Source organism: Ursus americanus, chromosome 12 (genome assembly GCF_024610735.1).
Source record: "Ursus americanus isolate L20-20 chromosome 12, mUrsAme1.1.p, whole genome shotgun sequence".
Classification (NCBI taxonomy): Eukaryota; Metazoa; Chordata; class Mammalia; order Carnivora; family Ursidae; genus Ursus; species Ursus americanus.
The window spans coordinates 30,668,801-30,680,962 of record NC_142138.1 but is presented as its reverse complement, the minus strand read 5'-3'; the positions used below and the strand labels follow the sequence as shown (position 1 = coordinate 30,680,962).

Sequence of the window (12,162 nt, the reverse complement as noted above, 5' to 3'; positions counted from 1 at the left end):
TCCTTATTGCTGTTTGTCTTCCTTCAAACATGCAAGTTCCATGCAGACAGAGATGTCTCATTTTATTCACATGTTTACCCCCAGCCAGTACAATAATGTCTGGCACATAGCAAACGCTTAGTAACTATATTTTACATACATGAATAATTGAAAAAAACACTACTATTGACACTATGAACACTTTAATGGTTTTTAATATATTGACATTAAGGGTCATGGTTTCGAGTTCTGTTGGCCTCAACAGATGAGCAGAGAGGAGCTCCAGGGTATACCCTTCTTTCCAGCATATGCGGGCATGTGCCCTGAAGATAGGCAAAGGACTTGGTTCAACCTAATTGAACTGTTTAGGACTAATGTAATGGAAAAAGTTTGGTAGAAAATAAAATCAGAGATGTCCTCTGTCCTGGTGGAAAGGACACTGGATATGCATCAGAAGGGCTGGATTCAAGTCTCCACTCTATGCGCCTGTGCTCTGTGCTTTCTGCAAGCCACTGTACCTCTCTGTGCATTTGGTCCCTAATTTTAAATTTGTGAGAAATAATACCTCCTGTACTTCCCTCACCTCATTGCTTCAGGGCCAAGTGAGATATTTGGGATAGTGCTAAACAAATGCGCATAAATATTGTCTCTGGATGAAAAGAAAGTGTTTGAAGTGAATCTAGGCAGGGTTGGTGGGGGGGAGAAGGCAGAGTTCTGCTACAGCATATGCACCATCTGGCTCTTTAAAATGTGTCCCTCAGGAAGAAAAATGAGACTATTGTTGAGTCTGCAGTAAAGAATCATTCCAAAAGTGATATTTTCCAACTCTAATAAGTCTGTGATCAAACAATCAGTTTCTGGAGTAAAGGCCACTACTTTCCACCAACTGACCTGGAAGCATGTACCATATATTTAATGTCAAGAGTGTGCAAGCATAAGCAGTTTCTGCTGCTAAAGAATGGAAAATAAAATCTCATGGTGTGAGAGACAGACACCCGCATCTAGCTGGGAACTGGAAGAGAAACGTGCCTCCACAGACCTCTGGATGTGCTGCCTGGCAAATGTCAGCCTGTCCCTGGAGTGACCAGAGGTGGTATTTGAAATGAAGCATCTGTGTACAGCATAGCTGCAAGAAAAGAGGAGCTGCCTGAAGGGATGTGCAAGCCGGGAATGGCGGGGGAGTAGGCATAGCTCAGGGCTCTCTTGGCTGTTCCCTCTCCCTCCCGGTGGCATTCTCCTCCTGCTCTATTTACCTGCTCCCGTTCCCTCTTCACCATCACCTTCTGCTGCTTACTCATGGTCTGTGCCTGACCCACTGGGGTCACTCTGAACCTGTATCATTCCATGTGCAGTGGCCCAGATAACTAAAATAGCCTCTTAGTTTCCTGGGTCCAAATATTTCTAGGGAAATCTTTTTGGCCCAGCTCACCTAAACACTTTGAATCTGGCCACATAAATCCTGGGTCCCTGCTCTCTTTATTTTGGACTGCCCTTGAGAAAGGTGCTCATCCCTGGACTATAGCTGTGTCGGGTGGTATAGAATGTGGCTCAGCTCATTGGCAGAGACTGTAGGCTTGGACAGATGTCCTGAGAAAGGATTAGGTGACCCAGACATTTTAAGGGATACCTTGTTTAGGCGAGGGCCTATGTATGTGTGTTGCCCCCACAGTCTTTTGTAGAGCCAATGTTTTTTCAAAAAGTAGAAGGCTGTTAACTTGAAGAGACAGGTTCATGAGGTTACCAAATCTCCCACTTGAAATTTTCTTCTTGTCTATCAATCTAAAATATTTTGTGTCAGGCTTATTAATTTTCAAGGCTAACAAACTGGTTTCTAATGTGCCAAAAAAGGGCCTGGACATTAAGTCCCATGAAGTTGTAAGAGCTGTTTGACTACACACACTTTTCTCATAGTAGGCTTGGGCTGCCCACACTGTGTAGCACAACTGGGGATCCTACTATGCTGTACGCTTCCTCTGATGCCCACCCGCCCAACTCTGATTCAGTTCTCCAAGAGGTTCTTCTGGTTCCTAGCAGTAAGAAATGGACATCACACTATGACCTCCTATTTCCAGGAACATCCTTTTGGCTGTACATACAACCAACATTTGGCAAACATTCCATACAACCGAGGAAATGCTATAACCCTTTCACCTGCCAGATTGAAAATAGAGGCTTCCTTGGACAGATGGAGGAGATCAGGGCACTCTGCTCTGACCATCAATGCCCCCGACACCATCCTTCTATAAAAATGAATTCTTGTGTCATTGTCATAGAGATGGAAGCTGGAAATTCTCTCCTCTTGGCCCTTAGCTACCAGCACTGCCTGAGTGTGCAGCTGGCCCAGGGCTTGGACAATTATGTGGCCTCTTGAGAAATTTTCTCAGAACAAGAGTGGGGCTTGGAACTCTACATCCCAGGATCTGAAGTACAGTGAAGCTCTAGTACCCCAGCCCTTTCACATACCGTTAACAGCCAGACAATTGTCTTTGGGGATTTTCTTGAAGAGGGGGCCTCTAGAGGTTTTCTTGGTCCTGCCCTGTAACCAGTCCAGTTGCCATTTGTTTAAAAAAAAAAAAAAAGGAGGAGCCCTGGTTCTGCTCAATTAATGGGGCTGATTGTGTAAGGTTGCTGTAACTCCCATTCATTCCTAGATTTCTGCACTGGTGCAGGGAGGCATTCACAGACCTCTAGCTGGCAGGCAGCCTCTTTATGGTTGAGAGAGGCACCAATGAAAGATGGAGTTTCACACCTCACCCTGACAGTTTGATACCCCTAAAGGGTATCTTAGGAAGCCTGAAAGTAGAGTCTTTAAATAATGGGTCTTTCTGACCAGGAAGTCCAGATGAAGATGAGAATGATGATGATGATGATGATGATGATGATGATGATGATAACATCAATAAGCCCCATAAATACCTGGGAGTGTTAAGTGACCTGGCTAGGGTCACATATATAGTAAATGGCCCCAGTTATAGAGAGGTTTCCATGTCCATTAAGGATAAACATGCAGGTGTTTGAGAGTTTTACATGTGCATAGATGATTCAATTTTTCCAGCCCAGTTTCCTTTCTGACTTTTAACAGGGGGAATATTGACTTAGATGCTAGATATTTAGGGACTGAAAGGATTCCACCTCTCTTTCCATCTTGAACCACTCTCTATTTGTCTACAGTATGCACTGGGGGGTTTGGAAGAGAGAGTCAATGACAGGAATCTCCCTAGAGGGCTGACCTGTGCCTGTATTTACTCTTCAGATGAGGGACACTGGCCAAAGAAGGCATACATCTTTGCAGGAAGGATGGCTTTGGGGGTTCTGAAGTTGAGCTGCCATGTACAGTTGGGCAGTTTGGCACTGCAAAAGGGGCCTGGCTTAAATAAAGCATGGAAGTATTAAATTACATGCCCAGGTCATAGGATTGGTGATTGACAAAACTCCTAGCACAGTGCCTGAAAAACAATAGGCCATCAATAGATAGTTATTCAGTGAACGAGACACAGAGTCCAAATCTAACTTTCTATTCCAAAGACACTGCAGTTTTCATTTAAACAGTCTGCTTCCATTTTCAATGTCTTTCATTAAATAACCCTGAGAAAAAAAGGCATTCTTAATTTTACTTGTTATCTCTGAAACAGAGACATCTTGTTTCAATAGTAAAGAATCACATCAGAGCGATGCTAGTATAAAAACGGTAGGAACTTAATCATTTTGACCATCCTCCTTGTGGGCCTGGAATTTCCTTTGTGTTTGGCAGTGGAATACCAAATGAGTCTAAAATTAGCTTCAATGAATATCGGAAGAAAAGAATCCCACTTGAGATGATTGTGTTGCCATGAATATGTTGGCAGACCAAGGTGTCAGTCTCCGCTGCTCCACTCCAGAGCAGCAGATCAGATGGGGATACACAATGACTCTGACCTGAGTGGGCCGGTCCTGAGATTCACCAGGTAAACTAATTCAGGACTGCTTCATGTTTTAAAGGCCAGTTAAAAATGATGACTGTGGAATATCACTGTAATGCAACCTGTCATAGTTTAGAACTCAGCATACAGTTAAATAACCTATCCAAGGATATTATCTTAATCAAGTAGCATAAAAGAGCTTGTCCACTAGTAAGGCATACCCATAGGATGTTTGGGTGCTCAATGAGCACTCCACTTAGTATTTAATGGGGGGAGAATAGGTTTAATAAGGTGTCTCTTGGATTTAAAAATCTGAGAATTTTTTTCTCTCTCTTCTTCTCTCCTCAACCCCTTCTTCCTCTGCCTCCCTTTTCTTTTCCTTCTTGAACTCCCAGGATCAGTGAAATTTGTAAATGCTGCCAAAATTCTTACCCACTATAACTATGTTAGTAAAACACTCTGTAAAAAAATGGAGCCATTGATCCCAGTTTAAACCTATAAAATAACTCCCTCCCCAACCCCCTCATCCCCCCACCGATTGTCTCTCCTCATTAGTTGATCTCATTCAACAACAGGGTGAATTTTAATTATTTTTCTTATGAGTGCAGGCAAATGCTTTGCTGCCTACTTGTCTTCTGGCCTGTCTGTGGATGTTAGGAACTGTAGGGAATATTGGCAGAAGGAATATGGCGAGGCAGGGCAGAGGGTGCCAGAAACATGGCTGGAACTTATGTTTCTGCATCCCTGGCCAGAACGGACTTATGAAGCCACGTAGGTATGCAAAAGACCATCGCATCTCCAAGGTGCCTTATTTATCCTTGAGGGTGAGGAAAGGCTCACTCTGGTTCTGCTTCTGTCTCATTGCATCTTCCTTTTGTTATGGAATCACATAACCAACAGTAGGCAGCACGGCATGGGGACCAGAAGCAATTGATGCACCATCCAGAGCAGGCTCGTGTCCATGAAAGGACTCATCACAGAGACCCAGTGGTCTGGCCTGGACTAGAATGAGATTTTCAACTTGTTGGGCCCCAGCATCTCTCTTCTTCAAAATGGAGAAATTGATCATTGAAAATGCTAACTGATCTTCAAAGTCTTTCTAGCTCTGCACAAACTTACTGAACCTAAAGCATGATTTTCATTATGTTCACCAAGTGCCCATCACCTGCACATCACCTCTGATTTTTCCCTTGGGTATATTTATTGTCTTAAAGGTTTCCCTCCCTTACCCCCAAGTTGGAGCAACTTAAAATGGAATAAGAGTTGTCACATATCACATTTGAATGATGTCTCAGTCATACAAAAGCACTCTGTTCTCTCATAGGAACAGCATGCAAAATAATTCCTTAATTAGTTTAGGGGTTGTGAACAGGGTGAAGAGAGATAGAGGATGAGAAGTGTTATAAAAATTTCTTTTAGTTTAAGCAGAAAAGATATATTTCTCAGAAAAGACTTATTTCATAAGATTATCACTTAGTAGTTTAGTAAGTTTTATAAAATGTAGATTCCAAAATGGTAACTCACTAGCCACCTTCAGTTAGTCTTTGGTAAGTGTTGGGGGCATGGTGAAAAGTAGACTCCCCTTGGAATCAGGAACAAGTAGCCCCAATAACCCCACAGCTTGTGGGCGATGCTTTTCTGACCATGTCCCACATTAACAGGTCATGTGGAAAAAGTGCCATCTTGGTTAAAGCCAATTGAGTAGTTCAAACCATAAATCCTGCAACCCAGAGATCGCCTGTGGGGCTTTAAGTTTGGTGAATAGAATACCAATCTAGAAAACCTTCCACATCTAGAGAAAATTACCTTCAGCTGCATGGAAAGCATGATGAATTTCAAGAAATATCATTCTTTGTTTTAGCATTTGATGACTAACACCCTATTTAACCTTGAGATACTGATATTGCAGGAGCCAAAGTGAGGTTCAGTGTTGGTGTGTATAATGATAAAGCTGCTTTGTTAGTGACAGATTTATGTGAGGGCTATTATGTTATTGTTATTATTATTATTATTTTAAAGGCATTTCTCTTTTTAAGATTTTATTTACTTATTTGAGAGACAATACAAGTTGGGGGGGGGGTGGGCAGAGGGAGAAGGAGAAGCAGGTTCCTTGCTTAGCAGGGAACCAGACTCAGGACTTGATCCCAGGACCATGGGATCACGACCTGAGCTGAAGGTAGTCATGTAACCGACTGAGCCACCCAACCAACCCTATAGTACGATGATGATGATGATAATGGTGATGATGATGATGATTGATGATTTTATTCTGATATTAAGATAGAAAAAAAATATACGTAGGCGGATAAGCAGATCAAGCTTTGTGTTTTGATTTGAAAGAGATTGAAAGATATTTTCTAAGGCAAAGTATTTTTTAAGTCCCTTTTGTTTGAATGAATTGTCCTCCTACACTTTTGAAGGCTATTCTGGAGTGCAGATTATAAGTTTAGGGAAACTTTTCAGTGGCATGATTTCCACTTGATAAGACTGACTTCTGTAATCATCTTCTTTTCCCTTTGGTTTTTGCTTGTGAGACACACATCTTAGTCTTTCAGCTTAGGTTTTACACACTTTTAAAATAAAGCCTTGTCTTGGAAACACAAGAAGGCATGCCACCTCCAGTTGGGAGCGAGCAGTTCTCTGGCCTTGCTCAACATGGCAGTACCAGTTTAGAACTCAGATTTGGGGCCAGTGTCAGGAGAGCTCTTGTGCAGTATGGAGACCATCAAAGAAGGTCTTAAAGCTGGAAATTACTTCATTGAGGCTGCAGTTGGAGCCTGCAATGACAGCTTGGAGTTTTAGGCTGTTAATATCTCTAGCTGTTTATTCCTCCTCTTTTTCTCCCTCCTGTAAAGGAGCAACACAGGAACAGGCAATGCATCTACTACACATGGAATTCCCTTTTCAATTTTCCCAGGTCTTTTGAAGATACATTTTCTCTCTCATGCTAGGTCTTCTCAGGTCCTCAATATCAGACTAAGGAAATCAGAAAGAAGATTTGAGGTGTTCAGAGTCATTTCCAAGGAAAGATGATGTAAGTATCCAGTAGGGTAAAGGAGAACAAAAGAGAAGGTATAGACCCAGGAGGCAGTGGAAAACAAACTTAAACAGAAACTGGCTTGAGGCACAATGAAGTGGAACATTAGTCAGGAAAATGGAAGAAATCGCTAACAAAATTCTTCTATTAGGGATGGTCTCCAGATGTACAGGCCATATGTTTGGTCAAAATGCATTACATCAACATTACTCCCCAGAACTGTTATCAGAAACCTTTAGGGAATTAAACACTGTTTTTACATAATTGCCATTTACTTAATCTTAGGTGGTTTTGGTGGTGGTAAAATATTTCTAATTTAAAATTTGACATTTTAATCATTCTTAAGGTCTAATTCAATTCAATGGCATTAATTATATTACTAATGTTTTATAACCAACACCACTATATCCAAAACATTGTATCATCCTAAAGAATCTCTGTACCCATTAAGCAATAAATCACCATCCTCCCTCCAGCCCCAGTAAGTCCCTGGTAAACTTTAATCTACTTTCTGTCTGCATGCATTTGTCTATTCTCGATATTTCATATAAGTGCAATTATACAACAACTGTCCTTTTGTGTCTGGCTTATTTCACATACCATAATGTTTTCAAGGTCATCTATATGGTAACATATCAGAACGTCATTCTTTTTTATGGCAGAATGATATTCCATTGAATGTATATACCACACTTTGTGTATCCATTCATCTGTAATGAACACTGGGGTTGGTTAATTCTTTAAGGGATGGTTTTAAAGTATCTTTGCTGGGGAGAAGAATTTCCAGATCATCCTGGCTGCTTAGTTTGGTGGGAACCACATTCTTGCTTTGAGTTCTAAGTCAGCAGAATCACTTCTGAACTTGTTCTTGTTTTACCAAGGTGAACTGAAGGTTATTGGAGTAACAGTATTGCCTCAGAGCCCTGAGTGAGCCTAGGTGGTAAACATTGCTCAGCATCAAGTCCAGAAATAGAAAAGAGGTGAGATTCAAGAGAAGAACAAATGACTGAATTAGCCACTGAGAGAGTTAACAGGGGAAACTGTGTGGTCTTAGAGCTAAGGATAATGAATCAGTCAGGGATTCATATGGGAGACAGACCCATTCTTAATACATAAAGCATAAAAGGATTTAAGATGGGGAGTTGGTTGCTTCCAAAATTGTCAGGAGGACTGGTGGAGTGGATATGAAGAGAGCAAGACGAGGCTCTCAAAACCCTTCTTCACGGAGTCCTAAGAGAGCTAAGAATTCAAGAACACTCCTTTGTGCCAGTGATCTGGGGTTCTGGAACATGAAAGCATTGCAGATGGTGCTGCTTCTGCCCCAGCCACCTTCATGGCAATTGCCTTGCAATCCCTATAAAGTTGGAAAATGGACTCTGGATAATACCTGCAGAAATGTCTTACATTGTACAGCCTTGCTTGCCAATAAAAGCAAAAAGGTTATCTGTTTCACTTTCACCTAAGTTCAGTTTGCTCTTATCTCAGGAGCCTTTGCCTTCCAACATGGTGGAATGAACTTGGATAGCATTGCACTTCCCCCCAAATTAGTCTCATGGGCACCAAAGGTAATTTAGGCCGAATTAAAGGTCATGCATTCCCTGATGTGATTTTCTTTCTTTTTCCAGTAGGATCAAAATACAAATAGATTGTCTAGGGTTATTCACTGAAATCTGAAGTTTGTGAGGAAAGAAAATTGAAAATTTGAAAGAGATCTCATCACTTTGTAAATAATTTTTTTAATTACAAATTTATAGATGGTGATGAAAAATAGCATTTCCATGGTAGTGAATTTAAGATGAGTGCCTGGGTCTATGCAAACAGAGAAGAACTCTGTGACTTTAGAGAGAGGTTTCTTCTGGGGTAAAGGGTGGAGTTACAACTGTGGGAGACTAGGGCATCCCAGGCAGAGCTCAGCAAGCTCTGGAATGAACCTTGCAGTTTCCAAGGAAGAGGTTCTAAGTTGGAGGCTCAGAACACGTCTCTGACGCTTTCTAACAGGATGAAAATGGCCGCATTTTCCTCAGGTGTCAAATGGGCTTGAAAGAACCCATTCTCCCTAATTTTCTCAAAGGATGTTGAAAAGCCTAGGTGAAGTAAGAGCTTTGAGAGTATTTTGTAAGAACAGTCAAGAGCTAGCCATATGTAAGGTATTGTTGCTATTGCTTTTATCATTCTTTCGAGATTAATAAAGTGCCTTATACCACAGAATGCTCCATGTAGATAGATTTTCAATAATTGCAGTTGAGCTACATAATGAACTCAACACATTATTCGTTGTGTTATGTGTCAAGACATCATGCTGGGCTGGGAAAGCAGAGACAGTTCTTGACCGTAAAGAACTCCTCATTCCAAAATTCCAAAAGACCCGTAAACAGTATGCCCCCTAGATACATAAACAGATCATTTCAAGGCCTACTGGAAAGAGCATTAATTAAGAAATACACTGGGTACTGTGAGAGCACAGGAATGGGCACCTTATTTGGCCAAGGGGAGCCAAGAAATGCTTGCTAGAGGAGGGGAGACAGAGAAAGTGAGGGACAGTGGTGCCCTTTGGCACTGGTGACCAACGCTTTTATTTTTTTCTTTCACTAAGGAGATCAGTTCAGAAAGAAAAGAATTTTTTTAAAGATTTTATTCATTCATTTGAGAAAAAGAGTGAGAGTGAGGAAGCATAAGCAGGGGGAGCAAGCAGAGGAAGAGCAAGAAGCAGGGAGAGCCCGATCTGAGGACCCTGGGATCACGATCTGAGCTGACAGCCGTGCAGATGGCTAACAGACTGAGCCACTCAGGCGCCCCACAAAAATGTTTATAAATCACATTAGAAACGATTTTAAAGTAGGAAATGTAGTAAAGTTGAGCCTTGAACAACGTAAGTTTGAACTGCATGCATCTATTTATATGCAGATTTTTAAAAATATAGTACAGTACTATAAATGTATTTTCTCTTCCTTATGATTTCTTAATAACAATTTCTTTTCTCTAGCTTACTTATTATATGAATACAGTGTATAATACATATAACATGCAAAAATATGTGTTAACTGACTGTTTATACCCTCAGTAAGACTTCCGGTCAGTGGTAGGCTATTAGGAATTAAGTTTTGGGGGAGTCAAAAGGTATACATGGATTTTTGGCTGCATAGAGAGTCAGTGCCCCTAACACCCACATTGTTCAAGGGTTAATTGTACTTTGTGTCAATGCAGATTTTGTGTTTCCTCCTGTCACTGAAAGATTTTTGGGTTTGGATAAAATTTTAGAAACTACGTTTGGCGTACTTCACAGTATCTAGTTGTGAGTAGTGTCTTTGCAGAAGTTTTGTAGAAGTTGAGATCTGGTAGTGAGGAGTGACTGGACATGGTTTACCAAGTGGCAGAGTGAATATTTAGCCTTGAGTCTAGAATGACCTTGAACAGAGCTATCCTGTAATGTTCTCACTGACTTCAGAGTCTTCTGGGAGCAAGATCTAAACTGCCTGCCAGTGCTTAGTAAAGGGTGGTTCTTCTCTCAAGAAAATAATCAAGGCCCCGATTAGACCTTTAAGTTAGGGAATATCTGGGGATCAGTTTTCCAGCTTCATGTTTCCATATGAAAAACCTCAACTGATGCATTTGGGGACACCAAGTTCACAATGTTCAGTTTCTTCCTCTCCCTGGGGTCTTTGGAGAGAGCAGTTGACAGAAAGTATAAATTACATTGTGCTTTGCTCCTCGCCTCCAGGGGAAGCCTCTGGTTGTTCCACACGTCTGCTGACTGTGGGTGGGCAAGTCTGCTTACATCAGGATGAAGAGTTGCCAGGCCCACTATCAGTAGGTCTCAATCACCGGTCTTCAATATCGGCTCTCATCAATATCTCTCTGACTTTTGGGCCTCTCTCTTTATTGATTCTAAATGTGGGTCTCTTTTTGGTTCTGAACTTGGGGGAGAAAGGGAGAGGAATGTTAAGGAATAACCCTCTTAAACCCTTATAGGTGCATGTTAAGAGGCTTTTCCCCACTCCCCAAGCCCATGCTGTATCATAGGGTGCACCAGTGAGAGTGCAAATGCCACATCCTGAGTGGCTGGTTCTGCCAATGATGCAGCCCTCCGGGGGTGGTTATCTCTCTAGCTCAGGCTGTGACGTCATCAGTTTGGAAGGGGCTTTTGTAATGCATATGCTTTTCAAATGGATTATTAATGAAACTTAATTTTTAAAGTGGTATCCAGAGAAATTCCAAGGTTTCACGTAACTTAGTTTCATCATAGTGTTTCATGTAAAGAAACACAATCTAGCAGCAAAAGAATGATTCTATTTTTCAGGCTCTGTAACAGTCACCTTACATAAATTATCTCATTGAATTCTCACTAGAAGTATTTTTCACCACATTTTATAGATGAGGAACCACACATGCACATGTGCACGCACACACACACACAACACACACAAATAGAGAATGACTACATTGTGCCAGGTACTCTGCTAGGGGCTAGGGCCAGAATGGTGAGTGAACAGTAGTCCTTACCTTCTTGGAGTTACAGTCAAGTGTGTGGAGGCAAGAGGAGGAATATATATATATATATATATATATATATATATATATATATATATATATATATATATATATAAAATCCACACTGTAACTAGCAGAAGCCTTTCAAGGACTGGGGAGCAAGGAAGGTTTCCTTGAGGAAGCCATATTTCAACTCAACCCCAGTATGTTTGGTAGCAAAGCCTTTTCAAACCCCAATTAGTTGAGAACTGTTGAAGTCATGAATTTTATGTTCCAACAGACCTGGATTCAAATCCTAGGGGTTTTTGTTGCTGTTTTTAGGGTTTTGGTGATTTTGTTGTTGTTGTTTTGTTTTGTTTTGTTTACTATTTGTGTCAAACCAAATAATTTTCAGTTTCATTTTCATAGAGTGGTGAAGAAGATGATGATGATGACGATGATGATGGTGGTGGGACAATTACAGCGATCTCATAAGGTGAGGATTAAAAGCAATTAGATACGTAAGCATTTAGCTCAGCGTCTGGCATCTGGATTTTCTTTTCTGTTCCTCTTGGTCTTGTCCACTTTTTCCTTCATCTTAGTTAGGCAGCCTTAATTCTGATTCTCAAGAGCCTGGCTGTTAGTCTTAAAGTCTCTTTCCTTTTGGAATGTCCCTTTTGCACAGGACATTCATGCAGATGGGATTGCTAGAGGTATGTTCTCCTACCCAAACTCCCTAAAGTGGATATGTAGATTAGGTGCCCACCTTTCAAACAGAAG

General features: G+C 41.2%; 1 long non-coding RNA gene across 1 annotated transcript in view; it reads left to right on the top strand.

The window, feature by feature from the left end:
* Nucleotides 1-11,895, top strand: part of LOC148109165 (uncharacterized) — a 160,189-nt gene extending 148,294 nt beyond the window's left edge. The window contains exon 3 of the long non-coding RNA XR_015726201.1: nt 11,812-11,895. This is a non-coding gene — a long non-coding RNA (uncharacterized LOC148109165). The remainder of the gene's footprint in view (nt 1-11,811) is intronic.
* The last annotated feature ends 267 nt before the right edge of the window (nt 11,896-12,162 follow it).